We start from the raw sequence: 13,946 nt of genomic DNA, 5'->3' as shown, positions 1-13,946 counted from the left end.
ATGGAAAGGAAAATTTACAGTCCATAGATACTACCTAGAGCTCAGAGGGAAATTTCCTATCGACAATTTTTCAATTTGAAAAGTCCTTAAAAATACTTAATTGAACTGTTGAACTTGCTGGGTTAGTCTTTCACTAAGCCAAATATGAGTCAAAACTCAGATTGAATGTCCATTTTAAATGAACATATCCTGTGATTTATAAGAAGGTGGCACTTGCACTAAACAATTTTCACATGTGATTGTGGTAGCCATTCTAGGATGCTCACTTCAAGTTGGCTGTGCTATTTTCCTCTAATTATAAAACATCTCCTTTACCATTTGAACGAATCTCTGGGAAATTGTCTTCAGAAATGGCATTTTGCACTATCTAATTTAGCCTATGTCTTACCATTGACTGTCATTGGGTCTAAGCTTTTCTCGGGACACAGCTGGCCCCTGTCATTCAAGTTCCTTTACAGAGCGAGTGATGGCAAATGACTGAAATGAGGTTGAGAGACAGCTCTTGTATATAGGAAGAAATCACAAGGCAATCTGGGATGTACCATATTCTTTGGAGCTTAAAATAAGAGGTCGTTAGAATGCAACAGGAAAGGTTGAGATAGATGGCAATAAGAATGAGGAAAGGGATCAAAACAGAGAGAAGGATAGTTTAAAATGGAAGTTACCCTGGAGATAACTGAATTAATATTTTCATTTTAATGACTGAAATAATGATAATAAATGAGGAAGAGTAAATGACTTGCTCAGCAGCACACAGATAGTGGGTGATGCTAAGACAGAAATTTAAACTGTATAGGATTCTTTAATTTTCAAATGATTTTATACTGGTTTGAAAATATTTCATATTTTTCAATAAACTAAGAAGAAGACATTAAATGGAAATTACCATCTTGGTTATTTCTGAATAATTTCCAGCATGTTATATAAAAAAAGAATGAACAATTCATTCTTGCATTGCTTTGTGGAGGAAAGGAGCTTAAGTGCTATATTTTCATACAAAAATTGCCCAAAGAGGTGTTGCATTATACAGTAAGTGCCACGCGAAGATTAACTACCATGCGGGCTGCACCTCAAGCAGGGAAACTCAAATATTTCTATATAAAACTCATAAATGAAAGTATTCATTTATTCATGATCTTCTATCATATTCTGTACTGTTTTTCTAAGACAAGCAATGCATGGCCATTCAGTTTCATGCCATTACTTAAAATAGCTGAAGAAAATGTTCATCAATCTCAGATTCTATTATTACACTCAAGAGTAGGTTAATTACTATCTCCTGGGGTCATTTTTAGTAGGAAATATTTAATGGATCGCTACCAGGGCAATAGCAGGGAAAACATGACTTACAGTTTCTAAAAGACAACAAATGTAAATTATTTCCAGAACACAGGATGGCAAAAAAAGGCAATTAAGTTAAACTCAACTTTACCAACAGTACTTACTTTCAGAGAGTGATCTCTTTTTAAAGCCTACCATGATAAGAGAAGCAGAAAACCATTAACCATAGATGCTTTAACATAAATATGAGTTATAGGGTCATGCTTTTGATAGTCAAATATGATAAGAAAATAACATTTTAAATCTGTTGTTTGGTAAAACTCCACTTGTATGGACAACAGAGCCTTCTGTGGAGTTAAAAAGAATTCACTCACTGATTTCGATAATAAATAATAATAATAATAGCAACAACAACAATAATAATAGTGGGACTTTAGTAAGTTTACAGGTTTCCTTTTGAAAAAAATTTGCATTTTGACAATGGCTATAATTCTTGTACGACCCACTAATCCTTACTATATTATTTAGTGCCTTGTATCAAATCTAATCATTCTTATAATCTCTGTGGAATTTCTGGCAAATTAGTATTTCCCTACAAGCTGCTTCTGTTCTATAAAACTAAACTGAGCATTATAGTATGATTTTACTTTGTCTTCCTACTTTGTTCAACTAAATTCTAAAGAACTTTCCAGTTAAATTCTAAAATACAAGAAGAAATGTTTAGAATTTAGTTTCCATCTTTTTTTGCTTTTCTTTATTATACCTCAGAATTTCGTTTTTCCATGGACCACCTGATCCATCCCGATGTACACAACTAAAACTCACGTTTTACTTGGAAATGCTTCAAGGACTCAGTACTTAGTCCCATCAGTGGCTATACTTTATGAAATACACATTCCCACAGAATTGACAACCTCTTTAAAATTCATGATAATGCAATTCTGTAAAGACTATGAGCCAAAATTACCAAGACTTTTGGAAGTGATATTCAGAAGGATGGCCACCACAGCTATCACCTGGTGAATGATAAAAATGAACAAGCAAACAAGCAAAAAGGCTAGGTACAAAATAATGTCCAAATTCCTTAGTCCCCAAATCAGACTACAGTGACCATAATTTCACTCTTTTCCCAAAGAGTCAGAAGCATCTTAAAAATGATTGAAATATACCTAACTGAGATAGCAACCTGAATTTGCTACTTGTCTTTCTTATAAAATTGGACAGCAGAATGTATATGTACTCGTGGAGAACCTCGAAGGATATAATGTGATGAGTTTTATTGAAAATAAAAATTTTACCAAAGGCCAAAACAGTATCCTTCTAAGTTGTTTTCTTGTCTGTAATAAAATTAATAACTCTGCCTAATTTTCAGCCTTTTTACTGCTCTAAAATTGGCAATATGTTCTGTTGTTATGATGTCATCATTCCATCCACACAGTCATTTTAATCCTAGTATCTGTTTGCATTAATCTCATAAAAACATATCAACATCTCACTGGCATTAAGAAAACCTCTGATGAAACGATTAAAGCCAGATATTGTTTGTGTTTTGTTTTGTTTTGGTTTTTTGTTTTGTTTTGTTTCATTTTGTTTTTTTTTGTTTTTGTTTTGTTTTGTTTTGTTTTGTTTTGTTTTGTTTTGCATTAGAGGCATACAGAAAGTTTCACACCTTTGGATGTTTGTTTATTTCCAAATTCACAATGGTTAACTCCAGGGTCTCAGGTCACTGGCTAATCAAGGTTATATAATATTTTAATTCAGTGGTTAGACAACAAACAACTTTGTTTTTCTCTCGATTTTATATTTTCACGATATTCTATCAAGTCATGATAGAGGCTGAGTATCCTGGCAGGATAATCCCTTTCTTTCTTTCTTTGTCATCATTATTTAGTTGATGAGAGAAAAAAGAAGCATCAGCAAAACCTCACCAAACTGTCGACACAAAAAGAATTACATTCAAAAAAAATCTTGGGCTTACAGATTTGAGATGTGTTTTATTCTTGGTTCCTGAACAATAATGTACAGAATTTTTCTCTTTACACTTCATCTTTCCTTTTTGTCAACTGGAAACACTGTCACCACAAAGAGAGATGGCGATGTCAAAGTATAAAAACTACCAACCACAATTGTCTCTTGCATTTGTTGTATGAGACCAGGATGAAGCAACTGGGACCACTGAGCTGGAAATCTGTGAGCTGAAGGATACCCGCTGGCTTTCCATGGTACATTGGTGACTTCAAGGATAGGGCTTCCCTTCCTGTCCTGATCATAAAGCATCATAGGTAAGTAAAAGTAAAATTCTTCCACTGCAAGAAAATAATTTCTTCAGTTGTCTATAGCTACTTAATAAATTACCCCCAAATTTAGTAGCTTAAAATAAATTTTGTTTTCTCACAATGATGTAGGTCAGGAGTTCTGACAACATACACCCAGAAGACTCAAGGTGGTCTTTTAACTCATAAGTGTTGTGGTCAGTTAGAATGGTTCTCCATGGGTGATAAGTCTGGGGACCCAGTTTTTATTCTTCATTGGGTGAGTTCCTCAGTTTTCCTCCATGTGTTGTCAAGGCCTCTGCTTCTTTGCACTACCTTTCCACGTGGCCTTTTCGCATGGTCTTTTGGAACAGGGGAGCTAGGCTTCTTAGAGGGCAGCTCAGGGCTCTGAGAGTACAAGAGAAACTGCCAGGCTTTCTTAAAACTGAGCTTCAGAACCTGTGTGGCATCACTTCTGCTGCGTTCTGTTGGTGAAAGCAATTCATAAGCCAAGTCCAAGGGGAGGAGACTATACATAAGACATGAATCCGTGTAGGTAAGGTTCATTGAGAGCTACCAAAGTAACTGACTACCACAGTAAGGGACAGGCAGTTAAAGTCCTCAATTGTCATTTATCGATATGCCTTGCATTTCTTCTCTAACCACCCCATTATCTTTCTTTCCTTTGGCCATATGTGTGCTCCCCAACTTGGTAATGTGTGAGCACCAGTTTATAAGAACAGATTCTGTGTATCTCTTCCCCACTTCTCTTTTGGTGACCTCATTTTGGAAGCTTACAATTGGCCATGGTGGGAATTTTCATACCAGAGAAAATTGGCAAACCCTATATCAGAGCTTTGTTTTGTTGTTTTCTTAATTTATTTTGCATTGCCAGATTCCTAGCAAACCACCATCCCCACTCCACTCCCATGCTGCCCTATGTAACTTTCTAGCTCCCAAACTATTAGATTCATAATGGATGGTCTGATAATGATGAAAGGTATTTCTTCACCATGGGTAGGATCATTAAATAGTGAACTAAGCATGGGCTTTGGTTGATAGGCTCATTTGGTTTCAAATCTCAGCCCTAATTACTGCTTGTGTGATCTGAGGCAAGTTACATAATCACTCTCAGGTAGAATATAGATTAATAACATAGCTTTGAGTAGTAAGTTGACACTACATTTTTAAAGATAAAATGAAAATCTCTAACACTCAATACTGTAAGTTTCAATCCTTTTCTTAAGAATGCTTTTCTGATGGTGGGGCTAAAAGCACCATGGAAGGCTAGCGTCCTGGACAACCGCACAATGTCCCATGTCCTCTTCTCTACTCGCAGCTATTCCTGATAGTAGCAGCTACCACCAAAGGCCCTGACATGGACAGGCAGGCACAATACCCAGGTTTCCCTATAGTTTGGCTAGACTTGTTTTGTGCGGAGTCTGTACAAGTGATGGTAGCACATACAGAAGTCAACAGGCTACTCCCCTAGCACAACACTCTCCATGCCCGAAGTTCCACCACTAATGATTAATTTCTGTGGCTCAGACAATGTCATTGGGGTTGTCCTCTACATTTTCTAGAGGATTTTTATCTCAGAACAGTAAGAAATAGAGCCTGCAAGGTTTTGCTTATGTAAGGTAAAAATTAAACGTTTATAAAGAGATTACTACAATAGTCCAAAAAGAAAAAAATATTCTTCAAAGCAAAACATTGGCCTTTAATAACTACGTACTCACACATCACATAAAAGTGCATTTGTAAAATTCATTTTACTTTTAAAAATGGCCATTAACTGTCTTTTCAAACTAAAAATTTTAACCCTGAGGTACCAAGATGATATAAGTGTTCCAAAGTCACAGTGTATATTCTATATTGTGCAAAATAGTCAATGGTAATTCAAAGTTTGACTCAGATTGCAACCTCACCAAGGAAGTAAACTCAATACATTTCATTTCTTTCCTTCACTATTTTTTTTTGTTGTTGTTGCCAAACTAGAAACTGACTCTTTATTTTTCCATATTAGAATTCGCCATTCAGTAGAATAGCAGATAGAAACATCTAATTATGATGAATAAGGTCTGAGGAGTCTCAAATTATAAACTTATGGCTCTGATGCATAGGTTGTAAAATGCTAACCATAAGCCAAAAAATGTCAGTTGAAACAACTTGTTTTCAAGGAAGCTGCTTGCATTTAACAAGATACATGGAATACTCACAGCAAATGCAGCATAAAAACTTAAAATACAATAAAAAAGTGAAATATGTAGCTTCAATTGCTTCATAAATATAAAAGAATTGTGGTTCTGATCACTTCGACTGGAGGTAGAGTAGGAGGAAAGATATGTTGAGTTATCTAAATTAAATTTAATTCCCATGAGCATTTGCAAAATATATGACCAACCCAGTAATGGATTTGGTTTTGGTTATAGTCTTTAACAAAGTAGGGGAAAAAAAAACAAAACATATTTTTAAATTTTAGCTTATGATAGTAATCTAACTTGCTAGAAACACAGCGAGTTTATAATAAATATTTACAAGAGCATTGCCTATCTAAATTGATTTTTAAGAGGAATGTTCAAATACATGTCTCAAATCACACTTAGTCATTGTTAAAATTAAAGCTGGGGGGACATGGTGTCATATTTTCACAGCCTTTACAGAGGCACACAAAATACATATTTCTTTAATAAAGGAGAAGTAATATAGGAGCACAGGAAACAGAACGAAAAGAAGCAAATTGCTTCTTTAATTGCATAACATATGTAGTAGATTACTGCCAGTTGATTCACAGTAAAAGAAGGAGATAGACACATGAGAATCTTGTTAACCTAATTAAAGCTTTGCAGATATACATGTTTCTGAAGACTCAAGTTTCAAGTCTCCATTGAGATAATGAACACAAAACCAGGCTTAACCACTTAAAATGTCATTGCTGCCACAAGAGGTTACACTTGTCCTCAGCGAGTTCTTATGGGTTATGTAACACAGATAACTCCTGTTATAATGATCATCCACATGCTTTTAAAATAATGGATCTTCTCAGGCTGCTGCTGATTGATCTACAATTTTAAAACCCTTAGTGAGCCTATCTTCTTTGTTTGTAATAAAGTACTTTAGTCAAGAAACAAAGGCATGAATCATTGTAAATGATACACTTTCTTATTAGCTGATACGCTAATTTCTCCAACATTCACATTTTTTAATTGCCTTGAAAACAGTTGCCATTGCTAAACTGTTGAGGACAGGGCTTGGAAAAAGCCACGATAAGTAAATGCATTGAAGAACTCTGAAAACTCAGTGCCTCCTATTTTCTAGTGTCAAAGATAAAAGCAGATTAATAGTTTAATTAAACATGTTAGAGATTCTGGGTATTGTAGCTATTACACCTTTGACTTCATGCAGGGCTGCCAGAGATGTAGGGAGGATGAGTACTGAGGTTACATATTTATGATGCACAGCTGACTTGAAAAGTATACCAAGCTAGACAGAACTTGTAATTAACCAAAAGATTCAGTGAATTATGAGATCAATAAAATTTCCTGGGTGCCATGCTTTTTAGAACCAGTTAGTGTATTTCTAATTTATTGACAAAAACTTCAGGGACTTGCAGGGAAGATAAATAAAAAGGCTTGGATGTAAAAATAAATATATGTGCTTGACAAATCTGAAATACACTGTTTACAGCTAATGAGGAGGCAACTGTGCATTTTGCTGCATGCTTTATATCTAGAGTAGGGCAGAACATTAAAACCAATATAACTGATAACCTTGATAACCTTGGTGCAGACTGCATAAGCCTACATTTCCTATTATTCCCCAGAGATGGATTAATTAATGCTTGTCAAAACCAGAGCGATCCTCTGCTGTAAAACTAAAAGTAATGGAGAGGCCATGAATGGCTTGACTCCGCTCCAAAAATATTTCTCATCTATTTGGGAGAAAAATACTGCATACATTTCTACATGCAGTATATATACTTCCTTAATCTCGGGTACCTCATAAACAAACATAAACATTATCTTTGTTGGTTTTTTTATCTTTGCTTCAGCAAACATTTATGAAATGCCATGTAGGAATCCGGAGAATAAAAATGCGTACATTGAGAGTTCACAGTTTAGTAGGGAACAGACAGAAGAGACATTTCAACTCAATGATTATGATGGGAAAATGTACAATGAGTTATGAGGACACAAAGTTGTGCACCTATTTGAATGTGGCAGGGAGGTCAAGAGGCAGAATGGATAAGAGGCAACTAAAGGTAATAATACCTATATTATTGCTGACCAGCCTATTTCACAGAGAAACTCTTTTACAAGAGTGATTTAGAGGGCCTTCATACTCAGTGCTGCTCCCTATCAGATTGCTTCTCCCTTACTCCTCTTTCCTGACTAGCTTATATGCATCCTGCAAGTTTCACCTCCAGGAACATCTTTCCATTGAGGCCTTTTATGACTCACTTCCAATTTATATTTAGTTCTAAATCCTGCCCCTTCAATTTCAATTCTCTCTTAGATCAAGCTATTCTCCTTATAGGTTTTACCATATTTCTAATAAATATTATTATTTATTTTGATGGTTGTTTATCTTCGTTAATCAAAGTTTGGTTCATGGACTACATCACTATCACCTGGTAAGTTATTAGGAACACAGAGACTCCACTCCCACACCACACTTATTGAGTCTGAATCTGTAGTTTAATAAAATCTGTGAATGATTCATATGCACATTAAAGTTTAAGAAGAAAAGACTTTGAATTCTTCACATTTCAATATAGTAGCCACAACTCACATGTGGCTAATCAAGTTAAAATTAATTGTAATTTAAAAATCAAATTTTCACTAGCTGTATTTCACATGTGCAAGAGCTACATACAGCTAATGGTTAATGCATTGGACAGTGCAGCTAGAGACATTTATATCATGGCAGAAAATGCTATTGAATGTGATAGACTATAAGCTATTTGAGAGCTGGGCCATTTTTTCTCACTACTGAACACTCAGCACCTATAGTGCCTAGAACACTGAGGAGAGGCATGTAAAGTTTTTCTTAAATATAATGAATGAAAGTATGTTAAAATATCTAGCCCACAGAAGGTGCACAATAAATGCTATTTCCTTTCCCTGTTGCCTGTGACCTTCAAATTATCTCTGGGACATGAACCATGGACAGCTGCTAAGTGAACTACATCATAAGTTTTTTGTTTTGTTTTGTTTTTTTATAACAGAGATTTTGGGTTTGCTGTTCTGGAGATTGGGATTTAGTAGAACTGAGGGTTCATAGTTCTAACACTTGAGTCAGTCACCTATTTTTAGATTTGATTGTCTGGATATTGAAATTCCAATCTTTCTCCAAAAGCTTGCTTCATTTTCTCTCTTTGATGGATATCTAGTAAAATTAATTTGGAATTTCTTTAAGTGAAGTATCACAAGCAAGTGCCATAAAACTCAACTCAAGCTTTCTTAAGAAAATAAACGATGATATATTGACTCTAATATCTGAAAAGCCTGGGGGTGGGGATTAGAATCAGATGTCAGCAGGATCTGATCTCTTCCCACTTTTTTCAGTATGAATTTCTTATGTGTCAGGTTTATTCTGGAGTCCCACGTGGTAGAAAGATGGTGGCCAAAATCTCCAGGTCTCTCTTGTCCCAAGTCACATTCAGCAGGAAAGGACAGATAGCTTCTATTTCAAAAGTCTCAGTGAAAGTTATATTGCACGCCATTGGCTTTGACTAGGGAACATGCCATCTTTGACCAATTACAATGACCAGAATAAGTTGTGGTGATTGGCCAGACCTAAGTCACATGTACATTCCCAAGCTCACCTCATCTGAAGAATATGGAGTAAGAGTAAAAGAGAGGGTGTGGTTCCCCAGGAGAACAATCAGTATATTGCCATCAGTAGGAAAATGAATGGTTCTGGGTGATGAAAACAGCAGATGTCTACTACATGCCACTTCCTTTAAAGTAAATGAATGAATAAGAGAATAGATAAATAAATAAGTAAATAAGTAAATAAATAAATAAATAAGTGTGTGTGTGTGTGTGTGTGTGTGTGTGTGTTTGTAAAATAGAACAGATTTTGAAATTGAGCTAGACTGTTTACCTAACAATAAACACTATTTATGGCTATGCAAATTCTTGACATGAGAAGTGAAGAATTTATAATCTAGGCCCAAAGCCAATTATAATTATTAATATTAATAGGATTTAAATATCTATTTCTTCATCAATGTACCGACAATTCATAAGCACAGAGTCTAAATTTAGTCCAGGCTCAAAGGAGACTCTGCTTCATGTTGCCAGCCTAAGCTTTACTATCTCCTTTTGATTTAAGCAGCTTAGTGTGCCCCTGGTCCTTCTCAGTATCCTGTGTTTCTGTTTGCTATAGTGGATCAGAGGCTCAGGTTACTAACAGGTCTTTCCAACCCTGAAGGAATAATTTTTTTATGAAATGTTGTGTTGCCTCTCTGGGACAATATTTTTAGTTGATAAAGCACACTGGGACACAATGAAATAATTCAGTCCAATAATTCAATGTAAAACTACAAGCCAAGACTTCGGCAATGGCTGCAAATTTTCAGAATCTAATTTTGAGGCAAGGAGTTCACAGGCTCAACATCATTTGTTAATAGCGCTCACAGATTGTAGATCTAGGCATTTCACCATGAATAACAGGACCTGATCCATTGTGTGTTTTGTTCAAATGAATGTCTCCCTGTTACCACCTAATTTTGTTGATAAAGACCTTCTAGATGCCACTTTCTAGGCAAGTGATTTTTTTTTTTCACAGTCATGAGATACTAGAGCTAGAAGAAGCTCTAGGTATGAGCTAGTAGGTATTTTCAAATTTTGCCCTACTGAGTCCTAAAGAGCTTCATGGACATTGTTAGAGAGGTCCCCTCAGGTAAGGGAGAGCCAAGCAGGCAGTGATTTTCTAACTGTCCCATAAACTACAGAATTTAGTGTTTGATGTATTTTACTTCTGGAGTTTGATCTATGATTTCTTTTTTATTAAATAAAAATTTCAGTAGTTTTAAATGTGTAGAAAAGAATACAGCCATTTGATGAAATCTATTAAAAATAATAATGCAGATCTACATGCACTGATATGCAATGACGTCTAAAATTGCCAGGTGAAAAGAAAACAAGGTGCATAAAGCTCTGAATATACATACTTTTATTTAAAAATGAACGAACAAACAAAAATAAATAAATAACTATGCATGGAAAAATTCTAGAAAGATATGCAAGAAACTGGTGCCAGTAGTCTCTGGAGCAGAGTACCGAAGGACAGATAAGAGGAGAATTGGTATTTATTTTCATTTATATACTTCTGTATTATTTGAAGTCTTTGTTTTTATTTCTTTTTTTAAGTGCATCTCCAAAATGTTTTAAAACCACTGATTTAGCTTAATCATTTCATTTTACAGACAATATGACAGTCCTTGCTCAGGTCTACCTGGACATAGATTCTAAGGCAGAGGGAGGTTGCATGAGGATGGCCCTGGCCATCAGGCCTATGAGAGCTTCATGGAAGAATTTCTGCCTCGCATGGAAACACAGGCACTGTCATGGTTTTCTCTTGGCAAAGAAGAAAGAGTAAACCTGGATCCTCTTTTCTTAGGAGCCTTTCAAACCTACAAGATTCCTTATTCAAGACAGACTGCTGACCTCCATCCTGGGCATGAATCCAGGAGAAGCCAAAGGCTGATACTACGAAGCTGTGCTCACTCGAAAGTATCCCTGATTTAGCTGTTCTCATGCCCCTCATGATACTCAATGACACTTCTGATGAACACTGTTCAGAGCCACTGAATTTCTTTTTCATGCTTTTAATCATAAGGGTATAATTGTGATATTCCTCCATTGGTATCAGGGCACATGGCAGTCTGACATTTCAGGGAACAATGTCACGCCAGAATTTTCTTTGCGTTAATGGCTGAAATTCATAGGTATTCCAAAATTCTAAGAGGGAAGCATGACCATCTCACTATTTTTCATCTGTCATTTTTGGATTTTTAATCTAGACACTTGTTCCTGCTTTTTCTGCAAAGAAACACTTATCAGTCAGAAAAAGGTACTATTCTCTACTGACTAAAAGCAAAGGGGTCAAGGAAATCCCAATGCTCATTAACTGGGTGACTTTAAATCATTTGCCTCAGTTTCTTATCTCTAAAATGGGAAAAATAAAAGTACTGGCTTCTCAGCTGTTGTGAGGATTAAATTAGATAAGGCACATGAAGCACATAGCACAATACCTGTTACATAGACAGCGCTCATTAAATGTATAAAAAGGAAACAGAAAACTAGCTGCTGGCAACACTCTTTGTTTCCAGTCTTCATCCACCCTACCCTCCCACATGCTGCCTAAGCCCCTGCTTCTAAACTCTACCTCTTGATTACTTTCTTAGGTCTTTCTAGTTTGAACAACTTTGATTTAGGATATAGCCTTGGTTTTGGCAAATAAAATCCAATTTTCCTCACAGTCTTGGCCTTACTCTAGCTAGACAAGTTCTCCAATTACGCCCCATCTCTCCAATCTCTAGTGACCAACCTAAGGTGCTCTTGTAGGAATATTATTCAGCTGGATTTTTATTATTCTCTTATACACATCTCCATCAGTCTTTTGTCCATTCTTTCCTTATTCAATTTATTCTCAGTATTTGCCTTTTCACATCATGCTACACATTCAATAGATGTAAACTCAAACTACTGGACTTAAAACAACTCATAGGAGGTTTTCAAAACTTCCTTTAATTAGTATATGGCCATGCTACCCTGAACACTCTGATCCCGTCCGATCTCAGAAGCTAAGCAGGGTCGAGCCTGGTTACTACTTGGAAGGGAGACCACCTACGAAGACCAGATGCTGTAGGCGTAAAAAACAAACAAACAAACAAACAAAACCTTCCTTTAATTAATAAACTGTCCACTTTTGAAATATTAGGGAGGGTGGTGGTGATGATGTATTTCCAGCTATGAGACACTATGACATTACTGACCATTCTAAGACCAGAGATGATCTTGTGTACATAAATCAGTTCAAGCCAGGTGAAAATTCCTAAGTGTTAGATAGGGAGCCTTGGCGATCATATAATGTAGGGAAATACAAAAATATACCCTACTATTTGCATGTACAAAATAATATCTACCAAGGGTGAAATATGTAACCTCCTATTATCTTACAAAATTATAATTCAGTAGGCAATATTATCAGTAATTGTACACAAGTACTTTGCCCTCATTTCCACCAATGTACGATGTTTTCCCTTTATTCAAAGATCTCAGTTACAGCAAATTCATTAGTTATGAGATCAAAATAAACAACATAGTTGGACCTCACTTTTCTCATCTGTTAAAAGAAAGATTGGAAGAGTTCCAGTCAAGGAGGCAGAGTAGGTAAATGCTGTGTTTGCCTTTTCCCACGACCATACCAAATTACAACTGAACTACAGAACAACCATCATTGTGAATCACCTGAAGTCTAGCTGAATAGAAATTCTATAACTAAGATATATGGAAGAAGCCACATTAAGATTGATAAGAGGAGTGGAGACATGTAAGAGGTTATTCCCACATTTATGTGTGGTGGTTAAAAATTAGTGTGTGATATCTCGGATGTGGAGCTCCCCACTGAGAAGCAACGAGTCCCAGCCCAACACCAGGCTCTCCAGCCCAGAGTTCCAGGACTAGAGACAGAGTCCCTATAACTTCTGGCTGTGAAAACCAGCAGAAAATATGGCTGAGTGAGAGAGAGAGAACAGCTGGAATTCCAGGCATTCCTTTTAAAGGGTTCAGGCACAGACTTACTCACTGATGAACTCATTTGCTCTGAGCTCCAGAGCTGGGGCAGCAACTTAAAAGATGGGAGAAACTGGATTGTCTGGCTACAGGGCAAGGATTGGAGGGTCAACTTTCTCCTAGGCAAGAGTGCTAGAAGAAGCCATTGTCCCTTTGTTGAGCTCTCCCACAACCAAACCTGCACACATACGTGGCACCATATCTGAGACTCTATCAATCTAGCTAACATTGTTTTTTCTGCTCTGATGAGTACCTGATGCCTCTGACATAACCAAATTGCAGGCCCGACCAAGCCAATTCCAGTGGCTTTTCTATACAATGGCCTATCTTGGCTCATGCTGCGTACTTTCTTAAAATTTCTCAAAGATTCACAAACCTCCAAAAAGCAGCATCTGGCCTTAGTATACCCTGAACCTCTTACTAAGCAGCCCTAAGCTTGACGCTAATGGCAGCCAGACTTGGTTTGCAGCTTAACCTCTCCCAGACACCTCTAAATCTAGTGCAACTGGCAACCATCTGCAGATAACTTTGTAGATAATACCAAGTATCTCTGGGCAAGACATAGGAGGCAGTTGAACTTGGTGTACAACAGAGCCCCTCCCAAGAG

The 13,946-nt window shown here is 36.5% G+C and overlaps 1 protein-coding gene and 1 pseudogene across 1 annotated transcript in view; one reads left to right on the top strand and one right to left on the bottom strand.

The window, feature by feature from the left end:
- Positions 1–13,946, bottom strand: part of MACROD2 (MACRO domain containing 2) — a 1,889,795-nt gene that overhangs the window by 310,404 nt on the left and 1,565,445 nt on the right. The gene's annotated exons all lie outside the window — the stretch shown is intronic.
- LOC111746848 lies at positions 12,299–12,416 on the top strand (annotated as a pseudogene).

This window comes from Pteropus vampyrus, unplaced genomic scaffold, assembly GCF_000151845.1.
Source record: "Pteropus vampyrus isolate Shadow unplaced genomic scaffold, Pvam_2.0 Scaffold7, whole genome shotgun sequence".
Classification (NCBI taxonomy): Eukaryota; Metazoa; Chordata; class Mammalia; order Chiroptera; family Pteropodidae; genus Pteropus; species Pteropus vampyrus.
The sequence above is the reverse complement of the archived record's forward strand: the minus strand, read 5'-3'. Positions and strand labels throughout refer to the sequence as shown.